At 37.2% G+C, this 24,561-nt stretch overlaps 1 long non-coding RNA gene across 1 annotated transcript in view; it reads left to right on the top strand.

Annotated features, from left to right (window-relative positions):
- Positions 1–7,674: 7,674 nt before the first annotated feature.
- The window catches only part of LOC121952102, a 57,054-nt gene continuing 40,167 nt past the window's right edge, over positions 7,675–24,561 (top strand). The window contains exon 1 of the long non-coding RNA XR_006106425.1: positions 7,675–7,848. This is a non-coding gene — a long non-coding RNA (uncharacterized LOC121952102). The remainder of the gene's footprint in view (positions 7,849–24,561) is intronic.

Below are 24,561 nucleotides of genomic sequence, written 5' to 3'. Positions count from 1 at the left end.
AATTCCTGAAATTCTGTTGGCTTTTGGTTTTTGTGTGCTACCCCAAAATTTTCAGTGGCCCCATGTGGCCACCCCAATGAAAAATGAGTTTGGGCACCACTGCTGGGGATATTGTCATAATACAATTTGTCTGCATACAACAATTTGCATGAATAGAGCCCCACAAATGACGTTACATCCTTAAAAATTGTTAAGTAATTAAGTTAAAGTTACTGTGGTAAGGTTTAGGAAAAGAAGCATGGTAAGAACGTTTCTTAAAATGACTCAAAGTTCACTCAAAGTTCGCTCTGTTCTGAACACACGTCTCCTGGGGGAAGTCCTTGAAAAAGGTCCTGTGTTTTGTGACCCACTCACCACTCTAACCTGCCTCCTAACTGGACAGCTCTGGACCGCTTCCTTCTTTACTCCCATAGTAGGAGTAAAGAAGGAAGCGGTAACATCAGTAAGGTGATCACAGCCTTCAATGTTATGCACAATTTACTGGCTCATGATTAAATGGTAATTGGTGCATTAATTTTCCTGGGAAATATACAAATAGCGCATAAGGACAGAGGAATTTATCATGTTGTGGGCAGCAAAGTGTTAAAAGAAGCACATGGCAGTATGCGTTTATTTGTTTGATGAAAGCAGAAAAGTCATCATGTTAAGCAACTTGTGAGATTTAATGATATAATATCTAGTGTATGGTGGACAAAGATGTAAGGGAAAAATGAGTGAGTGGTGGAAAATAAATGCAATCTTTCTCTTTACTATTTTTCACATGCTGGCTGTAATTTCTGTAACAGTTTAAACATCATCCATTGGTCATAGATCAAAGTATTGGACACAGATACATTTTGACCTTATTGTGATGCTACATCAAAATTCAGGGGATTAACAAGGTCTACAGAGACTGTAAAAACCTTGTATGATAATCTATCCAATATTTGTTAAGACATTTTTCTATGAAAACACAAATGCCAACGTGCTGATGGTGCCAGAGAGGATGTCATGGGAAGGTCAAAGACTGGAGGATTTATCCTCTGGACACCATGAATACATGTAAGAAAATGTCATGCAACAGTTGTAAAGATATTTCAGTTATTTCCCACTAGCCAGACAAAATGTTGGCATTGTATATTTTTGCAAACATATGTTATGTTTGTATAATGCGTTAAAACTTCACATTTCAACAACCCTGTGCTTAACACGTCTTTAAGTTTGTGCACAAAACCTTGGTTGTGGTTAAGAAAAGATCACGTTTTTGTTTTAAATACCTACTTTTCATGGCACTATCACATCTGGAAAAACACTGACGGGACGCTAAAACATGACAGATTTTGTTGTGTGTTGGCTGGAAGTGCAATGATGTCTTGGTAAAATACAAATGCTTTTTGTGGCACTATTCCCTCTGGAAAGCAGTGATGCGTTGCTTAAGGCAGCGTGGGTATTCTGTTATAGTGTGGACTTTATTTTGGGGTTTTCTCTTTGTGTTTTCCTTGTTTCATGTTCTGTTTCCTGATTTATTTTGTAGTATCACTCCTCATGTGTCATGTCTGGTTTTACTTTCTGCTTGTGCATGTATTCCAGCCTTAGTGTTTCCCTGATTAATTTCACCTAGCCCTCACTAGTTGTACAGTCCTCACCAGTTTTCGCTTTCCTTTTTTTGATGCTGTCTTTACCCGAGTTCTTCCTTGTGATCCAGGTTGGTGTCAGTTTAAGTTTTGATTTGTGTTTCAATTGTACTTTGTGTTTTGGTGACCTGCTTGGTTTTGGACATTTTCATTGGATTTAATGCTTACTTTTGGTCCTTTTTGGCCCTTTTTGGTCTGCATTTGGGTCCTCATCTGAACTCATACTTGACACAAGCACATGGTGGGATGATGCTGCACATGGGTATGTTTTGGCAACAAAAGTACATGGCAACCGATGTCAACAAATACACATGCTAACATGGATGGTTAAAATTAGAGGCACCTAGTAAGGTGTAGAAAAAATCACATTCATACAGGAAGCAAACACCAAGCTCCTGCGTGCAAGTCCAGGGTTTGTGGGACCTGCCGGGCTTACAGGGACCCTTGCACTCCTTTATTATTATGTTGTTACTGGCAGTGTTTTAACCTGAGGCCGAGCTGCAGCGTGTCATTCACAACGGGTTCCATCTGGCCTCATTCTTAACTGACACTGCCAGTTGTGCAAAAGTGCTATCCAGATGTCCGGCAGTGTATAATAACTCCCTGACCAGTTCTGTCTGGCCATGTTCTCAGCTGAAAACGTCATGTGGACATGAAAGCTGGCTTTTTGCGTGGGGATCTTACGCCAAAAACAATGGTATTTGACAGCTTCGGAATGAGAAATGAAACTGCCAATCCTACAGCCAAACAGCTAGCGAGGCTTGAAAAAAAAAAAAAGAAAATCAACTGTGTTTGATATTCAGCACTAAGACCCCTGAAATCGCTTTGTCCTGCCCTGTTAAAGTGGACCAATATTATATTTACTTCAAAAATCAAACACATCTTATATGCACATCAAACCGCTGCACTAAAGCGCTGGCCAACAGAGCTGTTAACTGAGTTAACAATTTTAATCTCCAAGAAAAGATAAAGGCAACAAACCTGTCTTGTATAAGCCTGTTAATCTACACTCATTAAGCACATCGTCCTCCGTCATAGCTGCCAGTGGGCATTATGGCCAAGACTCCAGTCAATGTATGGCTTTGTTACATAAAGACTTCTGTGAAGTCAAAAATTGTATGCTTGCTTTTCACATATTATCTCAGCTAACAGCGGCAAAAAGTGACATTTGCTATAAAATGGTTACACAAAAATGTCTCATCAAATTTAATTGGATGTTGCAGGTGTTAAGGATCACTGTTTTTCCACATAAAATGAATATATCCCAAATACAATATGACATTCAGTTCAACATTAGATCCAGTCATGTATAAATGTGAGGATATAGGCCAGGAAAGCATAAACAACATATTCATTATATAGCAACGGAAACACTAATGGTGAACAGCTCAGAGGTCGCTCGGTCCAGAGTTTAAAATAGACCTTGACACACCCAGCGTACACACGAGAGGCAGGGTGCCGGCCACGATCTCCTCCACACAGGCCTGTGAAATGCCCTCGCCTCCAGCCCATCTGACAGCACGACAGACAATAGTGCTGCTGTGCATCGTAGTGCACCTGTTCGTTTCACATAACACGCTTGGCAAGCGCAGGGCATAATTGTGATGCATGTTTTTCTCCCTGTGAGATGGAGGATGAAAAGGATGGGTTCTGCCTCAGCATGGCATCGCTCCAGTCCAGTCTGATGAGTTTGTAACTTGGGCAAACCAAGAGAGCAAAGGTCTCTCACCCTCAGAATTGATGTCAAGGCAAACAGGAGACATGTAGTACACATGGCACCTCTAAAAACCAACACATATATCAGACATAATATAGCTAATGCATATTATATAACAGAATGACATGACGGATTTGCTGTGGAGTAGTCACTAAGCAGTTTTAGTGTAATGCCTTTGATTACAGCCAAAAAAATTGTGAAAGCAAAACCTCTCTGACAAAGTATATAGGTGCACCAACAAGTGCAAATGTAATAACAAAAATACAACACAAATATGTTATAACCTAAGTCTCACAATGCTCCATATACTGCCTCATGCTTTATCCAGCCCGTTATCAAGCTCATTCTGAACTTGATATGCACTCAGGTGGTTTCCATTGAGAACATGGCTGGACGGAACCAGGCGGGCTCGCCGCGAATGAAGGATGGCGTCAGGTAGAGAAGCTGGCGGTGACGACAGTTTTTAAATGAGTGCAAGTGTGTTTATAGGGCAGGTCGCTCAGTTCCATAAACAACTGACTTTCATGAAGGAGTCGGGTGTTCGCTTCTTGTGTGGATTTTTTTTTCAACACTAGTGCCAAAACCTAACTATCTGTGACTTTGTTGCCTAATCCCAACCATCATGACGGTCCACAAAGTGGCAAGATGTGACAAGTTGGAATTTATGTTGGATTTATCTGGTGAGCTGAACCTAACACATGGGAGCAAGATGCATCCTGGGGCACCCTCTGATTGAAAATAACCAGCTAATTTTAGACTATTTAGAAAAAAGAAATTCTGCTTGTTAAGCATTTCAGTTTAAGGGTCAGGGGTAAGGATGATATGCCATCAGCACTTTTTAAACACACAACTGGAAGCTTATGACAAATGCTGGCAATCTGCAGAACACTGAAATGAAAATGAAAATTTGGCATTATACATTTCTTCAAATCACAGATATGTTACACGTTAATATGTAGTGAATATATTGAATCTTCACATTTCAACAACACTGTGGATAGAATTTGCACACATCTACATTGGAAAGTTAGAGCAGTTGAACGAATCATTCTGAACCACTGTGATGTATCCAGGGTAGCCCTGACTCCTGAAGTTCCCGCATGCAGGTCACTTTCCACTGAGTGACACCCTGACCTATCACTGCCAAACTCAAACAAACAGTCTGGATATAAGAACTGATTAAAAACAAAGGAAAGGAACAGAGAGAAACTAAATACTGACTTAATTCCCAAATTAAATAAGAAAACAATGCAAAGTTGGGTGCTCCATCATGAAAAAAGCCCACAAATAATAACCAAAACCATGCAAATTTGATTGTGGACAAATTATGCAATGAGTGACAGCTTTACCGTGACCTCAATACCACAGCCTGGCTCTAACACATTACATTACGCCTACCCATCAGTGACTGTGGTAACATGATTTGAACTACCCTCCTGCCCCCTCCCTCCTCAAACACATGCAAATGACAGATTCTTTCCAGTGGTCTCCTGTGTGAACAGCCACCCATTCAAATTCATCTTATCGCTGCTCTGTCTCTTGCTGTCAATTGCTTATATGATAACTCGTGATGGCAAGACCTTTTAAACCTCACACACACACACACACACACACACACACACATACATGCACATGCACACACACACACACACTTAGACAACCTCGACACACACAAGCTTGCATAATCAGACACAAACACACATTACTCATGGCAAATACTCACCAGAACGCGTCATCCCAAAAACCCTCAATCAGTGCCCCACTTAAATTCCGAAGATGGAAATATGCAGGATTGGCTCCCATGCTTAAAGGAATAAAATATGTATATTTATTTTTTTCAAATATTGCTCTGATATATATATATATATATATATATATATATATATTTATATATATATATACCAAAACACAAAGTACAATATATATATATATATATATATATATATATATATATATTATATATATATATATATATATATATATATAATGCCTACTCCAAGAGACTTACACTTAAAGCCCTAAGGACCATAGATTATCACCATCAGGAGTCACTCTGGCAAATAAGTGTCCATAAGTTAACCATTAATGACCCAAATGGCAGATTTATTATCATAAACACATCAATCAACAACACAGATCTTGCCATTGAAAATAGATATGGTCCTAATATAGATGATCCTATTTTATTCACAACTTTAAATGATTTCACAAATTCTAAAATTGTCATTAGAGGTGATTTTAACCCAGTTTTTCTAACCCAACAATAGACCGATCAACAACAACTTGGATGAAACGGCAATCCACCGAGGCAAAAAAGCAGTAAATGGAGGAGTAAGGACTTGGTGACAGTTGGCGTATAAAAAATCCAGCAGTAAATGAATATTCATATTTTTTTCACGGCCACATCACTCATTCTCCAGCATTGACTCAGTTATACAGAACATAACTGAAACATCAATCCCTTCAATTGTAATAAGTGACCATGCCCCTATCTCCTTAGTTCTCCACAGTAAGCAATTTTACAAACAGCCTTCCAGATGGCGCTTTAATGTTTCACTCCTCAGAGATCCAGACTTTGACAGGTTCTCCAGGAGAGTGGGCATCCTTCATGGACACAAATGACTTTCTCCAACAGCTCACCAACATTACTTTGGAAACTGTGAAAAAGTAATAAAAGGGGGGAAAAAAACATCTCATACTCATCTTACAGATAGAAAAAAAGAACATAAAGAATATGAAAACCTGGAACTTGAAATCAGCCATTCAGAAAGTGCTTGTGCAAAAACTCCCACAGAGGAAAATAATAATAAACCGAGGAGATTTAAAAAAAAAAAAAAAATCAAAATTGACTGATATAACAAAAGAAATAAATTGAAAAAAAGAATTTTTACTTCAGCAAACTGACGCATACTTTGAAAAGAAAAATAACTCAGGGAAACATCTTGCAAGCAACTTCACAAAAGAAAGAAAACTATACCAACTACAAAAACTCATTGTAGATTCTGAGTTTTTGGCAAACCATATCATCACTATTGTTTGGCTGACCACAGAAATTAAGCAATCTGACTGAAACAATAGTGGCTTCCTTTGATGCAGAAAAAGCTTTTGAGCAATTTTTTGGGTAATTCCTTTTTGTAAATTTGCAAAATTGGGCTTTTTGAGCTATTAATCAGTTGGGAGAAAAAAACCCCAACTTATCCAAAGCCACAGTTACAACTAAGGATGCCTACTTTCTCATTTTGTCCCCATCTAACCCCTTTGCAGCAGCTGTCCATCAGAGCCAAAGCATAAAAAGGTATATAATCTATGGACGTAAACCTAAAACAAGTCTATACACAGATGACATCTTCACTCACACAACCCAACATTCTCACAAGGAGAATACATTTAACAAAAGGGGCAGCCTATTGCATGCAGAGGTTCAGCAGTTAGGTGTAAGATATTTTTTGCCTTTTTCAGATAGCGTGAAAAAGAGAGGGAGACTGAGCCAACAAACCCCTGAATTGTCACTTTTTATACTATGTCTGATCATATAACTATAATGTGGATGGATTTAAAAGGGCCTGTATGATGCTGCCTTCGTGTGCCCCTTAGAAATATTGTACTTCCCAGATGTGCGATCATAATTACGACATACACACATTTAAGAGCCCTAGTCAGAAAAACATAAACAACAAACATGGATGCTAGAAGTAAAAAGGTTTTTTTTTTTTTTTTTTGATGTTTTAGCAAGAACAAGTACCACAGAGCTCCTTTGTGCTTTTGTGGCAGAGCCAAGTACACAGGCTGCACATCAGACATGTGGTTGAGGTTCTAATTTGTTTATAAACTTAAATAATGGTGCCTTCATGTGCTACTCAAAAATATTGTATTGATGAGTAAGTAGAACATAAACAGCACTCCAAAGTTGTCATTATGAGTGGGAAATTGGGAAATTTCGATGATAGTCGAGTTGCCGAGTTGTGACGTTTGCATGACATTTCAGGGCAACAGAAATGGCAGAACGTACGGAAACTTTCAAAAACTGATCGTAAAAAATTAAAGATTTTGCTATTTTGTTCCTTGTAGCTATCATTTAAACAGTTACACATTTTAGTATATGCATATATTTGTTGTTGCAAGCAAGCAAACCTTTTAGTATAAAGCATTCCAGGCAAATATTGTCCCGAAAATAACACCTTGTTTTTTTTTAGCATTCATGTGCTCATAACTTGCAAATGCGGTATGTACAATATTTTCGGGGAGCACGTGAAGACAGCATGAGAAAGGGGGCGGGCCGAAGTAATTAAGAGAGGTGATTCAAACCAGGTGAGCCTCTGTGTTGAGGGCGTGATTTCTGCGTGTTTCGAGGAAGACCGACTACTCATATCTCCGTTTTGTTTCACGTTATTGTCCGCGTGTTTTAATGGCTACAAGCGAACTATCCATGGAGTGCTGAAGGGAAGGAGCGTCGGTTTACGGAGAGGGAACTGACCGAAGGACGACCGTCGGCTCCGTGCAGAGACAGCGAGTCAACCGGTAAGATAACGTCCCTAAACTAATTTAGCCTAGCAGCCAAACGGGCATTCAAGCCCTGGAAGCTCCAATAAGTGTTTATAGAGAGCAATAGTGTTACGTGTCCTTGGTTGTGTTTGCCATGACGTAATTTTTTCTACACTTTTTTTTCTTCATTCATTTACCCTGCCCCACACACCTTAAAAAAAAAATGACATGAGAAGTAGGCTAACTTCTATTTTGAGTAATTTATTAACCAGACACTTAACCTATGACATTAAGTTTCAAATCATACAGAATAATATCACAGTAAAACAGCAACAATGACAACAACAATAAAAAGAAAGGGAAGGTGATTATAATTTCTCTTAAGCTTACCTTAAAGAAAACTTTATGCTCGTGCAACCTTGAAGAGTGTGTTTTATTCTGTGGAGTAAAATTGTTGAATGAGTTGGATGAGGAGAACTCAAGCGGTGCAAGTATTATTCGTTTTAAGAAAATGCACAAAAGCATCATTTTACAGAGGTTTATTAATGAGGAAAGACTTTGAATACAGTCTGTCTGTGACACAGTATAGCATCCGCATTGTTGGTACAGCTTGAATTACGGTTCGTTAGCTGTACATTGTGAGTTTGAGTTTGTGCAGGCGCATACACGTATGTGCACATTATGTTTAATATATATGAATTTGCCTGCATGTGCATTTGTGTAAACTCTGGGAAATACCTATATATATGTACATGCATGTATATATGTGTATGTAGGCCTATATATGTATAATTGAGGTGTGTGTGTGTGTAAGAGAGTGTATGTTTGCATGTATGTATGTCTGTGTGTGTAAATATGTAAGTGTATGTATATATGTTAGAGATAAAGTTCACAAATGAATTAACTGAGTGGCTGAGAAAGGGTAGGAAATAATAACTTTGTTCTTCTTCCTTCTCCCTTTCAAATATGTAATTTGCAGTTTCTTGTTGCAAATTTGAAGCTATTCATTGAGTGTTTCTAAGGTTATTAACCAATTTGTTATTGCCATTATGTTTAATTTGAATCTTTTTCTGTTTGTTTTACATTTGCAAAGTATCTATCTATCTATCTATCTATCTATCTATCTGGGTTAATTTACCACATCTTTTGGTTATTTTGTATTGTGTGGTTGTTACGTATATATGTATATAGTTTCATTGTATGGGATGGGGATTCTGAAGATGAATTGAAGGTCTGAATTTAGAAAATATAACTTGAGAATATTGAATGAAACTTGAGAAAATGTGTAATCCCACATACTGTATATTAGGAAATTTGGGTCCTCTTAAATTTCTCAAATTAGACTTTCTGTCTCATCATCCACTCTAGTGATAGAAATTAGATTTTTAATTTTGATTTTTAATTTAATTTATTAGCACACAAGATTTGATAAAAAACAAAACAAAACAAAAAACAAGTCGATAATAACAAGCATAACAAGAATTGTGCAGGAGAGGTTAAGAGGTATGAAAGGGCTTATAGTTAAAACCTCCCCTCTAAAATTTATAATATATTCAAAATATAACAAGTAATTCTCACCTTACATGACAATATTACAAACAGGTAGTTATAATAATAATAAATGAAGCAGACACATACACATAACACATCAGCACAGCTAATAAATGTACTACAGCACAAGGATTTTTTTCATGTTAGACTTAAATGAGAATAATGATGGACAAGTATTAATGAAGACAGGGATGGTGTTCCAAAACAGAAAACAAAACAATTAAAAACCCATGAAGTTTCTGACACTGCATGCTGAACTGCAGCACAGTGACCAGTAGACTGGAGATGCTGTTCTATAATTTCTACTAACCCAGTGTACACAGTGTTGAACTAACAAAGGGTAAAGCCAAAAGTACTAGAGTATGCTGGTATATGCTGGACTGCTTACCCAAATTCTCAGCTGTTACAGTGCCCACGTTTTAGAGGCTTTTGGCAGCAGGGAGCTTTTTTGTTATAATTCCCAGATATTTTGTGATCTCTGTAACTCCGGTTAAATTGTTACTGAGGTATTACAGCATTTCTACTCTCCTGTGAATTTTAACTCGGGGTAAGGGGCTCTATTTTCTAATTTATTAGTCTATTAGACTTGCTCGGCATTTCACTTCACTGTTGTAGTGAAAGATGACATAACTGGCACCTTCAAGACCTATTTGCTGCTGGAAATTTCTCCTGTGGCAGGCACTGGGCTTCTCCGAATGGTCGTGTAGGCTGGCTTTCTATGTATCAATTATTAATGTGTCTATGTTCTGTTGGAGACCCTCTTACTTGAGGGATGTGCTGTCTCAGTATTATGGTTATTATCTGCTTTTTGACTCATGGAAGTGTTTTGCTATTCAGGGGAGTCACCTAGAATTGGGCGAGAGAGATCCGAGACCATGTGGTAATTGACAACGCAATAAAGATGAGGCCAGGAGAATGATAAATTGAAGATGTTAAATTGAATCAATAACTCCATACATATCTCATGAGCAGCCTGACTTATAATTCAGTTTTACAGATCAGATTTCTTTTACAGTGTAGTAGGTTGGCATCAGCTGGGGTAACATAAGAGCTTGTTTTAAACCTTCTAAAAAGTGTGAATTTCAAACTGCATTTCAGTACATCTCCTTATCTACTACCACATCAACCCTGTCTCCAGAAAAAAATGTTGGCAATGTACTTTTCTGCAAACCATGCATACATTAAATTTGTATGTTACTATGCTGTGGGTTTGTTGAAACTTTGTGTCTTTGTGCAACAACAAAAAAACCAAAAACACGTAGTAATGCTTAGGTAAAGATGTTTCGGCTTAAAATACCTTGTTTTGGTGCCACAATCCAAGCAGGAAAGTAAGCAATGTCTTGGTAATAAAATGCATATTGTGGCAGTAATCTTGGTGGATAATCAACAAGGGGTTGCTAAAAATACACTCACATTTAGAGGCTTAACACTGCTAGAAACACAGCAATGGGTTAGCTAAAACACCAACAGGCATTATTGTTTGTTAGTTTCTCACAGTGGTCTGCAGCATGACAAACCATCCACCATCCCTCTCCTTCACCTAAAGACAAAGTCAGGTCATGTACTATGTCAATTATAAAAAGGTTGTTATGATGTGTATGCAATGCATTTAAAGTATCCTTGGTTTGCAGAAATGAACAATTAGGGACAGGGATATACTATCCATTTTATCTTGCTAGGAAAACAAGTTTCTTAGCCATACATCCGTATGAATCAAGTTTCCTGCCAAAACTAAATTTTCTTTTTCTTGATGTTACATTTGAACACATCTTGAAGGTGTTTTAATGGACCTTTGCCCTAAAAGTAATTTTACTGAGCCGACCTTGAACACATCACAATGAAGCCTTATGCAGCCTAAAACATAACATCACATAACATCACATAAAAATTACTACAATATACAGTAAATTAAAAGGCATCCTATATAAACTAAGTATCAAGTTACATGTATAGCAGGTTAACACAAATTGCAGTCTCACCTCTTAGGTCCTTTCTGGATAATAAAAATAAGCAGCCAGTTCTTATGTTGAGTGGCAAAGCAGAATGAAGCTTTGCGTGTAGCACAGTGCAAAATGATGGTGTGGATGTCATGGTGGTTGATGAGTGAACAAAGAGTGCCATTCATCATTCTCTAAACTTCATCAAATGATATAGTTGCCTAACAATAACAATTATGAGCCATGAAGAAACTCCCAAGACACCTAACCTTAGCTGCAATGTTACTGTCAACAGAAACTGTGCTGAAACAGTAGTAATTGATGACTTTTATTTGGCTTAAAAATTACTCCAAAACTTAAAAAAAAAAAAGTTTCATTTAAAAACTATGGGGAAATATATTTTTCATCAATGACTACAAACTAAATGATAATGTGAAAGATTGACAAATGCACACGTCTTATTCAACGATCTGTATCAACTTTTGAATCTTTTATTTAGAGTTGACAGCCACTTGACCTATTCTAATGTCAATGAGGAGCATTTTGCAATCAATACCTGTAACTGCATCATATTGTCATATTGTCATTTTAGTTTTCAGCTGTACTTAACATTTTTTGGCTTCCTACCTGTAAAAGTGGCAGAACTAATCACTGCCGGTCCTTTGTTCCTCATGTCATGATTAAATTGTTACCCCTTGCATGCGAAGCACCAAAGACTTAAGTTTAGCTTTCAGGCTTAAAACCTTTTTTTTTTTTTTTCATAAAAATTAGCCAATGTATGTTTTTCCAAAGGTGATAAAGCCTGTTAAACCTAGGTAATAGACTGCTTCCCCATTGCTAGTAGACCAGAGCACGCACCTCTGCAGCAGATGAGTATACCTTTATGCTTATTTATTTATTTATTTATTTATTTTATATGTCATGTTTGACCTCATGGACAGGGCGTGTCCACTAGGGTGTCTTGTTTCCATGACGGCTGACTGGAGCCGGAGACCATAATTATCCATTACTACCGCAGCATTGTTTGACCCAGGAATAAATGTCAATTATAACCTTTATAACCTTTCCCATTTAATATAAAAAAACGGATGTTAGTGGTCGTTAGTGGGTTTTTTGTCCACTGGGAACGAGACTTTATGTAAGTTGTCCAACCCTTTGAAACCTGGAGTGACATCACTTCCCTGTGCTGCAGTAAAGTGTTCACACAAATATTTAACCATTTTAGCTAGTTGGTTCAATTTCTATCAAAAACATCGGAAAAAGGCGAAGACCAAACTGCAAGAAATTTACAGATTTGGAAAATTATTTTTTAAAAAGCTATGGAAAAATGTCCAAAAAGCTGTATTTATAATCATCATAATTACATGTTTTGAAATTATTTTTCAGAATGATGTTTTTTTAAGCATCTCTTACAGGTCATTTCCTTTTTTTCCCCAAATTTTTTGGTCATGTTTTTGAAGCAATTTCTTTAGATGTCAAAGGGTTATTGCCATAAACTAGGAGAGCAAAGACAAGGATAGGGACCTCAAGGGCATTTTTATATGGTTCCTGGCCTAGTCACGAGTGACATAGGATGTGCACCATTGTGCAGTAAGTAAGAAGAGTAATTAGAGTATAATAGCAAAGCTATGTTTCTATGATATGTTGCTTTATAAGTGCAAAATTTACATACTGTATGTTATGTGAGTCTATTGAGTGTATAGGTTGCTTGTTATGCTGTGACATATGTGTTCTCTTTGGTGATGCACTGAACGCTATAAATGTGTTGGCCTTGATATGCTGCCCATTGTACAGCTTATGTGGCATGGACTGTGAATACATACATACATGCATTTCATTTATTGCTTACTTTTGTTTCTCTTGTAACCCAGTTCTCTTAAGTTGGTCTGACTCATAGATTAACCCCTCGCAACCTGAGCAAATTGCCTTGATTTCTGTTATGAACATAAAATGATGGATGAGGAAACCAACCCTGAAAAAATAGCAAGAGATGAGTATAAGTGTCAATTGATTTTCCTGAAAATCTGCAAAAAAGGAAAGTATAAAAAAAATAACTTGATTGCTAAAATATCTAAATATATTTCTGTAATGTTTCAAATATGTAATCATGATAAATATATATGCAGTTCTATTTAAATTTTTCAATATTTTTAAAATGTTTTTAATTTTCTAGAATTTTCTCTCTCTCTCTCTCTTTCAGATCTTGTAGCATTTTCTAATTTCGTGCTATTTTTTGGGTTCTTTTCTTTCCAACACTTAATGCCTTTTTTTCAGTTTCAGAAAGAAATAAAACCAGTTTTCTCAGGTTTCAAAGGTATAAATGCTTGTAAAAGGTGTCTGAATGCTGGACAAGAAAACTGATGTCAATGCAAGTTTCGAAGGGTTAAAATCCTGTTCTTTTACCATGACCTTGTACCTTGTGTCTACTACCGAAAGGGAGTTTATATAATGTTCTGTCTACAGATTTATGGAATAAATTCATCAGCGATCAACTGAGAATAAGAGAGAAGTTGGCAACAAAATTAGACTAAAAGGTCATGTAACCCTATGAAACCTGAGCAATTTAGCATAATTTCTGTCAAAAGCATGGGAAAAGGGAGAGGAGAAACTTAACAAAATTTAGCAAGAAATTAGTTAAAAAAATAAGAGGATGACCTGAATAGAAGCAAAAAAACAAACAAAAAAAAAAACTATGTAAAAAGTGAAAAAAACCAACAAAAAAGGAAAAGTTCTCAAGAAAATGCCTAAAAATAAATACATTTTGTAACACATTTATGTAACATAATTAAAAAAAATATATAACCAAGAGAATTATAAATATAGTTTTCTCGATATTTTCCCCCAGTTTAAAAATAACATATCTATCCAAAAATTGCCCCCAGCTAATTTTTAGATCATTTCCTAATGTTTTTTTTTTTTTTTTGCAGTTTTCACAGCATCTCAAGCTAAGTTACTCATTATATGCTTTACATGTTTTTTCAATTAATTAATTAATTAGTTATTATTATTTTTTTTAATTTCTACGAATTTGCTCAGTTTTCAGAGGTTTGAGTGCTTGTGAAAGTTGTCACAATGCAGCACACATAAAGTGACGTTGATCGCGGTGTTAAAGGCTTAATCTATTGAAAACTAATATACAGTGCATGTTTTTAAATGACTAAAACTAAATAAAATCTGGTGTCAAATTTTAACACTGCATAAGTGTACCTTTTAAACACACTTGAGCTGTAGCAGAATTCTCACATAGCTTTATTTTGGAAAGCACTGGTGGACTGCTACATTCAGGTTAAAGAACTTGTTCAACCATGTCAAGATCAATATTTCCTTTTCCCAATACTGGCTATAGATCCCGGCTTGTCTAAACTTTTAGTGCCTCTCCCAGCTGATCGTGACAGTTCTGTGCGCACGCATAATCTCGGATCATGCAAGGTCATAATGTTCCCACAGTGAAGAAGCCTTCCCCGGAATCACTGGGGATTTGGAGACGCTCCCTTTAGCAAGTTTTTGCTTTATTTCATCCATTTCTGACCGTTAGGCTAATGCAACACATCGGCTACGCTCTGCCTCTCCTTCCCTTCTCCTGCTGGGCATAGCGTGTCCTACTTGGAACACATGACACACAGAGATGCAGACCATTGGCGAAAAAGAAAAAAGAGAGCAATTTCTTTTTAAATGATATTTGAAAAGAACCAAACCTGAACGAGACCTGAGGCTGGAGAGCACCAAAAAAAAAAAAACAAAAAACAGGAAAAAACCACCAAACTTGATACTCGCCATTGGGTCAGTTTGCAGAACTATGCTGTGGGGGTAATGATGATCCATTTTAAGCATCTGTGGGTTGAAATAGTGCAAATTGACACCCTCTGGATTCCAAACTAGTTGCATTAATGCTGATATATATCTGTAAGACAAGTAAAGAAATGACTAGCCTTTTTTTTCTCTCAAATCTTGAGATGGAAAGCTTTCCAAGCTGTCTCCCTGCAGAGCTACTTTTAAGAGAGTACAGCACTGTGTACTACACAAATCTTATCCCGGGAAAGTGCTCCTCTGGTGGATTGTAGATGCCTCACTCTACAGGTTTGCGTACATTTTTCAGCCCCTGCAACATTTTCACCAATATATCTATTACCGTATAGATGTTCATTATAGAGCTGCAAGAAGCACTGCAAGGAAACACTGCTCTCCTGTAGCCTTTTCCTCAAGATGAAACACTACTCGGCTACTGCTGCTGTTGCCGTGGAAACCTGGTCACTCTCACTCTTTTACCCACACTCTTCACCACTCGCTTCATTAAGTGCGTTGCTGCTGGCAATTAGAATAAAACCAGCGGCAGGGATGGCTGTCTGGAAATGCAGTCTCCAATTAAATACTTTCAAATCGCAATGTTTCTTCTAACTACATCTGCTCTCTATATAATAAACCATGCACCTGGGAGCTATGCTTCTAAAAGGCTGCACTATGGTTTGCTATACCGATGAGTGACTTCAAAAATCCATGTCTTTTAGGAGCGTGAATACAAATGTAACATGGATCAGACGCTGCCTTGTTACTCTGATGCGTTTTCAAGCTCGCTCTGCACTATAAAAACGGCAAAACAATGTTCCAGACAGTGTCATGGATATTTCACAGGAGGCGAAAAATGCCTCAGTGATCAATTTGAATCTGCATCCTTGTGTGTCTGCACGACTATTTCAAGAGCTCGAGAGAAAGAAACACAGCAGTATTTTTTTACTCAAGGCCATTTCTAGATAAATGATTGACATGAGAAATAGAAGCGGAACCAGTGATGGCTACAAGTCTTTAAGTCTGATCACACTCCGCAGTTTATATTGCTGCCCGGCATTTTTACTTTGATTAACTGACGATGTTATTACGGCATTAAAATTGATGAAGTAAATTTAAGTGAATCATCGGGACGTTTGCTTTAAGTGAATAAGTACTCTTGAGGAGTGCACTTGCTATGTTTCATGTGCAACATCATCATTAATTTAATCTTGCCCGTCAGTTGCTCTCACACATACTAAAAAGTGAGAAAAAAAAGGGAACACAGTATACGCGAGTCAGCCGGCGCTGAAGGCAGCTAGTGCAACCTCTCCCCACTCAGCTGAATCTGTGGAGCTTTGCATCACTCATTTAACACTCTATTACCTCCCACCTGAGCACACTCTCAGTCATTACTGAATTACCTACAAGCCATCCATTTGCATTGACAGACCTTTTGTAATCGAGCGACAAGCCCTCAGACAGAGGTGGGTCAAACGTGAATGCTGCTTTCAGACAGTTGTCACGCTGGAGTTTATACAGTCCCACAGCATTGGAACATCTGTCTTCAAGAAAATTAACCCTTTGAAACTTGATCAAATGGCTTGATTTCTTTGAAAAATGTAAGAAAGGCAATGAGCAACTTAACAAGAAGTAATCCAAAAATAAGCAACAAATTACTAAAAAGTTACAAGATAATTACCTGACAATTACCTCAAAAAAGTAAGAAAACAAAAGAAAAAGTTTTTTTTTTTTAAATAATACATTTTCTGTAACATGTTTTTAATATAGAATTTTATAATCATAAGCATTGGGCATTTTTCATTTTTTAAAAAAATATTTTTTTGATCTCTTTCTCCCGTTGTCTCTCTCATTTTTAACACAAATTTTCAGGGTGTTTTCTTGTCACCAATGTCTTTCAACTTGCCCATTTCCTTTTTGCTTGTTGGAGGACACTGCATGGCTTTAATTCTCACTTACTTTAATGCTCACGTTTTGAGCAACATATTTCTTCATCAGATTAGATTGACATTGTGAGTTGGCATCTTAAATACATTTCTGAACAGTCATCTGATCAAACACGTGAACAATATGTTATGATATCCATCCAGGTGTCAAAGGGTTAATTTACCACATCTTTTGGTTATTTTTTATTGTGTGACTGTGGCAAAAGATTATCTACATGAGTCCATCATTCAGAATACAGATTTCCTTCCCGCCAAATCTACCCTACAAATGTAAACCTTTTAACTGTCTGCAGAGTCCTCAATCATAGCTGTCATTCCCAGTTCCTCTATGACAATATCAGAAAATAAATTTCAGACTTAACATCTTCACTTGAGTAAATCTTTGTCTAAATAGAGCCAGTGGCTGAGAGTGCTTCAAAATTAATTCAAACAATGAGGCACACTGCCACGGAGATCGAGGGCTTGTTATGATGCGACAGCACCGAGCGAGATTGAATTTTAGTTTGTTGTAGTGATTAGTTTACAAGGAAAAAGACAGAGTGACTGTGAGGTGAAAGGACAGGAGGTTTGCTTTAATCAAGGATATCAATATAAAAACACATCTCCTCAGTACACAGTGGCTGTATTTAATTATGTCTACAGTAATTGTTCAGATAACCAGTCAAAAAATCTTCTTGTGCAGTTAGTCAGCTGTGAAACCCAGAGTGTGTTGCTTTTCAAAGAGTTCTGATGGGAATTAATCTTTGACTTTTGCTCTATGTTCCTTGATGGTGGTATGTAATATGTGGCTGCTCATCTGGAAGGAGTTCGTTCTTACAGAAAAATCTTATCACCACTAAAGACTATAAGAGAAAAGGGAAGCGCACAAGTACTTGATTAAGTTGCCCGCGGCACAGCCCATTTGCCCTCTTTGGCTGAGCAGCCCCTCTGGGGGGAAAAAAATAAGTTTTAATTAGCTGTGGTGAAAAAGAAGTTTCAGCAGTCCATAATTGTTAGAGTTGGACCAAATTGTAAAAACAAACAAACTAACAAACAATAAAGATAATTTTTGAAAGTGACACAAAGCAATGTCCTATAACACCAACGCAAACAATGCACAGTACAATAGTTAAAGATATAGTTTATTTGATATGGATATTAAATTAGCATTAGAAATGTACATTTATGCATAAGAACCTGGTGCCCTCTGTTTTAGTGTTTGTAGCAAAATGGTTATTTGCAACACTTGTACACAGGAGGCTTTTTTTAATTAAAATGAAGAAATAGTGTATTTCAAACTAAAGAATATGCATCCTTAGCACAAACACAGAAAAAACAACAACAACAACAAAAACAATAAATCCAAACACAAAGATACATCCACAAATAAACACATAAAATACATCCCCAAATCCATACACAGAAATACCGATGCATAATATTGCCTTAAATTATGCTATCACCTGAACCAAACTTAGCTAGTTAACTGGCTGACATATACACAGAAGGCCAGTGGTGTATGGAGGTATGCGCAGGTATGTGGGGTATACCCAACTCTTTTCTGGCCTTTTTTTAACTAACATTTCAGCCAAAAGGCCATAGGGGAGTATAACTACTTGCCCTCTGTAACCTACACAGCTACCTAGTAGTACACCCACCTCATCAACTACCACTCCACCACCTTCTTGATTATAAGTGGTATAAGAAATGTCTTTTGAAAATTATACAATATGCCTTTATCTTGGCACTTCATGCACTTCTGTGAAGAAAACTAAATTAAATTGGTCATTTTAAGGTTTATATAGAGCCAACAGAACAGTAGCCAAGTACCAGGGAGAAGACAACACTCATTTTTTTCAAAAAAAGAAGCCTATTATGTATGTATGGTTGTTCAAAATAAAATAAAGAATACAAAATGCAGACAGAGAATGGTATAAAATGTTCCAAAAACCTTAAGAAAAACATTATGGTGCAATATTAACAGGAAACAATCAACAAACAATTCGTCCAACTCATTTGTTTTTCACAAACTTCCTGCAGTTATTGTACTCAATATTTGGCTTAATTGTACAGTTCATCCATTTTAATCTGCACTGTTACTGTAATGCATTGAATAAATATCTAAAAAATGTCACTTAGTCAGGGGTCATTGGTATACCCAATGACAGAAAATGGGTTCCTTAAAGGAAAAGGTAGGAATCTACGACTGTAGGGGGCTATCCCCAAAAGCTCTGGTTCAGAGAGCTAGGACAAACTGATGATAAAATAAAATAATTCTAAGAGTGAAATATGAAATGTTAAGTTTTGTAAGTATTTTCCATGAAATCCTCTATGACACTTTTGCAATTATTCTATACTCTAGTATATATTTTTACATACAAAACTAGATACAGCTTCAGTCTAAGTCATGGGCTTCTCTAGCAATTATTGAGTTGCTCTTGGGTATGAAAGCACAATATTTACATAATTTGGCCGTTCTCTGAAGAATTTATTCAGGTGTGAATATTTGGCAGAGCTCTCTCCAAAATAAGTCCTGTATTTGCAAAACGCTTAATGCAGACAGATGGCATAAATGCAGAAATCAAGGCTATTTCCAATTAAACCAGTATACTTTGGACATAGAGACTTCATGCTAACTTACACTAACAGTGTGCAACTTTTTAAAAATCTGTTAAATCTTAAAAACGGGGTAATGTTGGGTGGGGGGTTGAGTTTAAGGTCAGAGAAACAGCCCCTGAAAATGTCTGCGCACATCCCTGTGAATGAAATTACCATGATGCTTATGCTCACTGATAACATGAAATCATCAGTTTCTTAGATGAAAACAAAAAGTGCAAATACACTCAGTGGTCACTTTATTAAAAACACCAGCAAAATCTAAAGCTCAGCCATAAATTCTGCTTTCATAAAAAAAAGAGGCATTAATTTAACGATACATTCATCATTGACATTGTAGGGTGCAGTGGTGTTGAACTGGGCATCATTTAATTGTGTTTCCAATGTTTTGCACGCTACATTTAAAAACATGAGGGGGGAGCGTATTGGAAGCACATTCAATATGGTGAAACACCACCACAAACTACAACCTCAGACGTAAACATATAGTTGAATGAAGTTTGAACAAAAAACTAACAATTACAACCTTTGTAGAGGTAGAATATGTGGTGCAGCTGTTGTGCTAGATTTTGATTGTATAGGCATACCTACTAAAGAGGCCAAGGAGTGTAAATATTAAGATTTATTTTTTATTTTTATAGAATTTAAGGTTTTGACATAAAAATGGCAACCTTTTCTAATAATTACTTTCACTTTACATTGCCTTTTTTTAATTTCAATATTTTTGTTTGTTCTAAATGTTTTTAAATATCTGTCCATCTATCCATCTATCAATCTAATAAAATGCAATCATGTGGTATTTGTGACAAGATGACAGCTGTCAATTTAATGGTGAAATCTGTAACATTAACGGAAACTATATCATGCTAGGATTATTATTACACCACAAGCTACAAATTCCAGTGACATGAAGTGGAAAGGGAAATTGAAACATCAACACTTTCAACACTGCATTCAGTGCATAATCAGCTGGATTGCTAACCAATGCTCCATTTTTTTCTATTAGCAGGTACCTGTAGTTCCATTATTCCCTCCAACCCTGCAATTTCCACATAAAGGAGAAAAAAGCGACACAGTAATAAATAAATAAAACAACTTTTATTTCCTTTGACATGAGCCAAGCCGTGTCCACAGGTACCAGCGAGCCCCCTGCACCTCTCCCTCATGCACCTGCTGGCTCTCAGGGTCAGGGCTGACGAGTTAATGCGGCTCAGGTGTTGTAATTGAAGATTGCCACCAGCTGGTTGTGGTGTAGCTTGGCAGGGCAGAGCAGAGCCGAGTTGGCTGTCGGGCTGAACAGGTGAGCGGCGCTTCAGTGCTGCTGGCCTCTGTTCACAACGAGCCCCTTGTTCGTGGAGAGGCACTTGTATCTCCAGGCACCGCGCGCGCATAATGGCTCTAACAGTGAAACAAAAAAGAAGGGAACGAGCGCTTCATTGAATATTAATTTGAGTCTGAAGATACTCTAAAATTAAAACCAACTAACCTCATTAGCATCATCTCGTTGAACATTTTGAAGTAGAAAGAGAATGGAGGCGCAATATCAAACACTGTTTCATTGTCCAAATACTTGCGAGGCTGACTGTAGCGCCAAATATTCACTTACTTTAATGTAAACCACCCACACACTCAAAGGCATGTGGGCCAGTACTGATCCGTATTAGATTAAATCAGCCACAAATTCTGCTCCAAACTCTGCTAGCCAGGGAGAGCTCGCTCAGTTCCTCTTTGTGCCTTAAAGGATACATTTAATACTTCCCATTTACATCTTTAAACCTGACAAACATGACATTTAAGCAGTAATCTAATAAGCCACTACTACAGGTCCAAATGGAATTAACACAGTTTGCGTTCGCCTAAGATGTATTCAGCATATACATAGATGTCTTCAGATGTCTTAGCAGTTTCTTCCTTCTCTCATTCTCATTTCCATTCACAGCTTAAGCCTTGCATTTGCAATATCTACCACTCTCTGCAATAACCAATAAAGGCTCTTGACTTTGGAGGTCATGACGGGATTTTCCTTTTTTTCATCAAGTGCCCACTTGAATTTCTGTTATACTGTTAGAACTCCATCCAAATCTGCCACAAACACACTTATAATGTTAGGAAATTCATAGTGTTTCATTAAGATCAGAGTCTTTCTCTTGAAGAAGCATTTCTCTGCTGGAAAGATGGTCTTTTCTATAAAATGAGGCTGTCTATGCAGTAGAAAGATGCAAACACCTTTTATAACGTAAAACGAGCATTTGAAGTGAGAAATAGTTAATAAAGTAACATAATCTTGGTTTATGTTTGATCAGTGCTGCTTAGTTGCTTTAGTTTGGGTATTTTTCAGTCTTAGCTTTCACTCTGAGGGAACTGATATAGATCACTTCCTTTTCGCAGACTCTCACTATTACAGCTAAACAGAACACTAAAATATGTTTCTTAAAACATTTTAGGTGAGAGATAGGCAAGACAGTAACAGAATCTTGGTTTAGATTTTGATCATTGCTGCTTAGTTTTACTGTTTATCTCATTTTTTTTCAGCTTCTGCTTTAACTATGCACCAAACTGTATGGTGCCCACTTCCTTTTCACAAACTCCCAGCCTTACAGCCAAACAGGGCACCAAAATATGTTTCTGAAAACATTTACGAGAGAAATAGTCAATATAGTAAGATTATCTTGGTGCACATTTGATGGGCACTGCTTGGTGTGACTGTGTGTTCTTAGTTGTTTCAGCCTCTGCTTTCACTGTGCAGGAAACAGTATGGCACCAGCCTCATGTTTACAGACTCTTGCTATTACAGCTGCTTTTACTATGCTCAGAACTGTATGTCGCCCACTTCCTGTTCACAAACTATTGCTTTTACTGCTAAATTCGGCACTAAAATGTATTTCTGAAATCATTTTTGCAGAGTAACAGTCTATATAGTAAAATTACCTTGGTATATATTTGATTGGCACTGCTTAGTTTTACTGTTTGATCTCAGTTTTTTCAGCCTCTGTTTTCACTATGCTGGAAACAGTATGGTGTCCACTTTTTGTTAAAAAAAACTTATTATTACAGCTAAACAGGGCACTAAAATATAATTTTGAAAACATTTTTTGTTAGAGAAATAGGCAGTGCACTGACAGAATCTCGATTTATATTAGATCAGCACTGCCTAGTCTGATTGGATTTTAGGCCAAGTTTGAGAATGAAAAAGAGGGGGAGAGCGTTGGCTTGTGTCTGCAGTGACGGGAAATACAAAAATGCCGAAAGGCAGTCTGTGGTTTGAACAATAACTTGAGAGCCAGCGGGCTGAGGGATATCTAGGCACTGGTTAGATGAGGGACAGTTTACCACAGTTCATTTACACATAGTATCCAAATTATTTTGTTACAAAGCTGGTTGAAAATCACCACAGTATCCCTTTAAGGTGTGCACTCACAATATCTACCACTCTCTGCATAACCAATTAAGGCTCTTGACTTTGGAGGTCATGACTGGATTTTGTTTTTCACTTGAATTTACGTTATACTGTTAGAATTCCAGCCAAATCTATTACAAACATATATAAAATGTTAGGAAATCAATTGTGTTTCATTATCAATGTTTCAATATCATTCCTGTAATGTGAATGAGTGAAAACTATCCAAAGAACAATATTAAGCACATCAGTATGCAACTGTACTAATCTGGACTAGGCAGGCACACAAAAGCACATACTGTACATGTTTTCACACAGATTTTCCCATTTTCTACATCTTTTTATTATTTTTAGCTGCTGGTGCCAGAGGGAAGCAGAACATGTGAGTAAAGTATCTCGCCCGTTTAAAAGCTGCGGGGAAAGAAGCTCAGATTCTGTGGGACAGTTAGTGTAACCGCCGGCGTTCCCTGCAGCTCTCGACAAATTTGAAATCGATCATTACATTTACACACTGTGGCACCTGGGTGGGGATGGGTGCAAGCCAACACCTTATGCCTCTCAAACGACTACAGTGGCACTGCACCATGAGGCGCAGCAGCACTCTGTAGCGAGACAAGTCAATAAACAGTTACTTGGGCCAGCGGGTTGTTTGTCAAGTGCAATTACAGGGAAAAAAAAAAACATTTTTGAGACTGATGTTACCCAGTTCGGGCCAGGTAGAGATTGGAATGAAAAGCAAACTTAAATGATTGGAGGATGGATTGGAAGAGGTGTGTGTGGCACTAAATACTCACAGTAGTACAAGCTGCTGTAAATAACCACAAAAAGGGCCAGAATAAGAGTCTCACAAAAGCACAGGGTAAACGAAGGCAGGGGCAGACAGGGGCCATGAAATATGCATGTTTGTCCTGAGGAAGAGGTTTAAAAAAAGATACAAACACAACAGCAGTAAAGATGGACAAAAGGGAAATAATTTCTAATTAACTATATAATATGGTATAGATTTGAAAGCATGATTGCTCATAGCTCAGGAGAAAAAACAGGACATAAATAGGTCACAGTATCGGAGCATGTTCATTCATTAGGATTCAAGAGTTACCGAGTAAAATAGCATGACACATCCAAAGTCATCTGTAAGAACAGAAGAAATCTCACAGCAAATGAAATGTTAAACAAGAGCTATGTGTAGAACACTGTAATGCCTGAGGGCATTACAGTCTGTTGTTGGAAGATAGTCTTGGCTTGTTATAATTTACAGGCCGTGAATTGTAATTAAATATTAAGTCTAATTAGCAGAATCTGTCTTGGTTAGTAACTCACAGCATCAGAGTAACCTTCAGTAACTTCAAATGTTTTAGTGTTGATCTAATGTAAGGATCTCTAAGTTAATGTTAAAATAAAAGTACAGTAGTTCTCTCAAGTTATAGCCTGTATCCTCATGCCTGGTGCATCGACTGCAACGTAATAGGGCTTCTAGGTATTTGACAGAGAAAGCTGTTTCAACATTTGGAGTGTTTCATTATATTTAACTAAAAAAAAG

This window comes from Plectropomus leopardus, chromosome 13, assembly GCF_008729295.1.
Source record: "Plectropomus leopardus isolate mb chromosome 13, YSFRI_Pleo_2.0, whole genome shotgun sequence".
NCBI classification, from domain to species: domain Eukaryota; kingdom Metazoa; phylum Chordata; class Actinopteri; order Perciformes; family Serranidae; genus Plectropomus; species Plectropomus leopardus.
This window is presented reverse-complemented; position numbering and strand designations above follow the sequence as displayed.